This window comes from Medicago sativa, chromosome 7 (assembly GCF_051527215.1).
Source record: "Medicago sativa cultivar Bolivia chromosome 7, Bolivia_mono, whole genome shotgun sequence".
Lineage (NCBI taxonomy): Eukaryota > Viridiplantae > Streptophyta > Magnoliopsida > Fabales > Fabaceae > Medicago > Medicago sativa.
This window is the reverse complement of record NC_140755.1, coordinates 11074589-11078683: the sequence shown is the minus strand read 5'-3', so window position 1 is coordinate 11078683 and position 4095 is coordinate 11074589. Positions and strand designations below refer to the sequence as shown.

Genomic DNA, 4095 nt, shown 5'->3' with positions numbered 1-4095 from the left:
AATGTTTTTGAATTTTTATTTTAGTTGAATTGAAGGAATTTTGATTCCTTGCCTACGTACCCGTTTAAGGGATCAAATCCACCGTAGTTCTCTTCCAAAAATGTTTTTGTTTTTGTTGGTTGATTTTAAGTTTGAAAATGGGATTTTGAAGAATGAGAGAAAGAGGCCTCAAGGGCATGAGATTATGAAATTGTGAGGTTGAATTAGTTATTTGCAAAATGTGGTCTAAACATGATTATTTTCATTGAAATTTGATTAAGAAAATGAAAAAGGAAAATACAATGGGATTTTGATCCCAAGGTTTATTTCAAAAATGATTTGAGTGAAGTTTGTTCATATTTTTTGGAAAATGATTTTTTCTAAGTATAAATCCTAGGCATTCATCTAAACATACAATCCTAAACATACATCTAAAACATGCATATTCTAGCCACTACAAGAAATGTTGCATTTTACCAGGGAACTATGCCAGGAGCAACAACTCCTGGCAAATTTACCAGGAGCTATGCCAGGGATGCCCCTGGCAAATGACTATAGAAAAGGTGGGACCCGATTATCATAAGACAGGGGCTTATAATATTATTTTTTTTACCTCTTTTTACTCAAATCAACCAAAATATTATCACTTTACCAAAAAAAAACCTCAACCTCAAAATCTCTCGGTGCCACAAAGATCCATTATTCAGCATTTGTTCAATCCATCGTCAATTTATTTCATTCCACTTTTCACGTACCACAAAGATCCCTTCCCTATCTTACCTCTAATCGTTGCTTCTGGGTTTACAATCAAAAAGAGGGATTTTTTCACCAAAAAAAATCAATGGGTATTAGGGTTTTAAAGAAGAAGAGAGAAGAAGGTCTCAACCACCAATCTGGGACTCTACCATCTTGTCTCTCACGACTAGAAACTGAACCACCCTGTTCAATCGACAACGACACATCCATCAATTCAATCGTTGTACTCTATTTCACTATCCCTTTATGTTTTGTGAAACCTTATCAATCCCTCTGATTCGCACATCCCAAACTCAGCACCACACAAAGTTTCGCCGCATCTCGTTCACACACCTAAGGGTTTCGACGATCTCTGATCTTGTCTCGGGCGAAGAGGATTAGTCTACGAAGCTCGAACCAAAGATACAGTTTCTGCTGCAGTTCGTGGATTTAACGGTTCATATTTTTTTATTTTAATTTTTCTTGTTTCTTCATTGTTAATTTTGGTGCTATGAGTTGTTAATTAATTTTATAGCCGACCCCACTTAGTGGGATAAGGCTTGGTTGTTGTTGTTGTTGAGCTGTTAATTAATTTAGGGTTTTTGAATTGAAGGTACTGGTTTTGCTTATGGACAGACTATTAGTGGTAAGACTCATACAATGTGCGGATCAAAGGCTACGCCTGGAGTTATTCCTGGTGATGTACATGATTTATTTCAAATTCTCGAACAAGTAACGATTCTGTGTCCTCTATTGTTCAATTTTTCATGTTTTCCTGCAACAAGTGAACTTTTTTTTATGAACTAATTAGGGCTTGTTTGGATTAGATTATTTGAATTTATCTATTGGCACAAGTACGAAGAGTCTAAGACTATTTGGAAGAACTTATGTTATGAAAACAGTTTAGACCGTGTTTATAAGCTCCTTTTAGCTTAGTTCTATAAGTTTTCCATGGTAGCTTATGCAAACAACTTATAGAATATATGAAAACAATTTAAATTTATTTTATCTTATCTTATAGAAATAAATTATACATAGAGCTTATCATGATAAGTGATTAGGCTATAAGTTGCAAATTAAGTGTTTACCAAACAGGGACATGTACTATTGGGTGAAAGCTTAAGAATGGACGTTTATATTATGTCCTGAACTAACTTTTGTGAGCTTGAGCTATTGGGTAAAACATGTGAGTAATTTTATTTCTAACACTCTTAAGTTGGTTTGGTCCTTAAATGATTCTTCTGTTAGCAAATTAGGCTCAAATATACAAATATTAACATAAGCCTGACTGCATGTTAACATATCTTTTATAAAATATTTATTGCACTAAACATGGTATATTTGTTGAATTTATGTCAGTACTCCAATAAGAACAAATGACTATTTTCCTCATTCTATACATTGGACTCATACTCAATACAAGTTTTCATTTCAACACCATGGTTCCTATAACTTTAGAATCGTGCAAATCCTATAATGAAATAAAGAATGACCAATTGTAGTTGATAGTTTTCCTGAAATGAACTTATTGTAATATAAATTTTAATTGATGATTTAGAACTTCTAGAATACCATTGATGTTTTGTCTATCTTCATGTAGTTATTGTGAAAATTTTAATTCTGATTGATATATAGATAAATTAAATTTCATCATCATATTCAAGTGTAAATAACTTAACTGTTGTGTAATTTCATCATCATATTGAGTTACCTTGTTGAGTTACCTTGTTGTGTAATTTCAAATTGACCTTTTATTTACAAGTTTTAACTTTGTCTGCTTGTTGACATGACTTTGCAGGCTTTTGGACAACAATAACTTAACTGGACATCTTCCACCAGAATTATCCAAGTTGTGCGGTTTGACAATACTTTATTTTATAGGCTGGTTGGTGTTGGCGAGGCTTCATTTATAAGTTTAGCACCACCTTTCATTGATGACAACGCCCCGGCTTCTCTGGTTTGTTTCTTTCCCTTGTAAATTTCTTTAGATAATCATAGTTGAAAAATCTAATCAAAGCTTACGCAGAGTGATCACATAACTGAAATGAAAATAATATACTAGTATTAATATTGTTTAACATTTAACAATCAAATTGACATAGAATATTATTACTTCCAATCACTTGATCATCATGAGATGTGCCATGTTTGCTTTGTTCATTTCAACATTCCAACGTCATTTGTTTCTTTATTCTTTATGGTGGAACTCTCTATCTCATACTAATTGAGGGCATCAGGAGTTCATGGTACACCAAGAATTAAGCATTAGCCTGATACTCATTTCCAGATTAATATCTTGCAATTCATTGCTGTGCCTGATCATTATTGATTTGTAATAACATGAGTTAATTGAACATCTGAAGCAGGTTAGCTATGTCATACACATTATTTCTCTATGTGACATAAATAGTGAATACAGATGACCAAATGAAATGTAATGAAAATAGGTGAACTGACTGCAATGGTTCTTTGGTTCTCTTGTCATGATGACCATAGTTTTGTTATATAATTTACAAGTTTGTCTAGGATTTTTGAGAATGATAAATTAGACCTGCCATTTCAAATAGGATGATTGTTCTAGTTTAGTGCCTGCTTTCCTTTCATTCTTGGTAGCTGATATTAGTTTGAAACAAAAAGATAACAGTAAATGTTGTGAGCTACTTGCATGTATCTGTTTCATTCATTCTTTTATTTTTATGACAGTTACAATATGGATGTGATTCCAACCAGGCAAAGCATCAAACTATGTGAACGCTTAATATGGGTGTGATTTCAACCAGGCAGTGCAGCCTGTCATCTGCTGCGTTTACCCAGGGTAAATGAGTAGTGTCAGGAGTGTGTGTGGCCTATGAGCTGCTGCGGCTAGAGTTGCTGTCCAGAATTCTGAGTTGTGTGAATTTGGTTAGTGATTCTTGTTTCTTGATGGTGGTGTTTCATTGAACTTTTTTAATTTTCCGTTGTTTCTGCCATGATATAAGCTTGACTAAAACATGTGAGAATTATATCGTGTTTATGCAATATCAGCATAGATTGATTGTTATTCCCCTTATTATTAGTAGGAAGAAGTTATCTTGGTATGCATAGTTTGATTGATGTTGTTGATGGTCTATTTACTCAACTTAGGATCCTTGGACTTTGTCTTTCAATTGATGAATAAACAGACAATTTTGTGATCTCAGGACAAAAATAAATGTTATATAGAATAATTTATGTTGGATGTTATTTAGATGATATTTCAAATTATTTATGGACTATATGCTTGTTGAATATTCAAATTATTATGGAATATATACATTTTAAAATGTTTTATAAAATTATTTTAATTATTTAAACAATTAAAAAATGTTTTTTTTTAAAAAAAATCGTACGCATTTTGCCAGG

General features: G+C 32.6%; 1 long non-coding RNA gene across 1 annotated transcript; it reads left to right on the top strand.

Moving 5' to 3' along the window:
* Window positions 1-461: 461 nt before the first annotated feature.
* Window positions 462-3892, top strand: LOC146904204 (uncharacterized). The gene is made up of 4 exons (XR_015019956.1): window positions 462-1170; window positions 1328-1446; window positions 2513-2671; window positions 3418-3892. It is a non-coding gene; the product is annotated as an uncharacterized LOC146904204 (long non-coding RNA).
* Window positions 3893-4095: the final 203 nt, after the last annotated feature.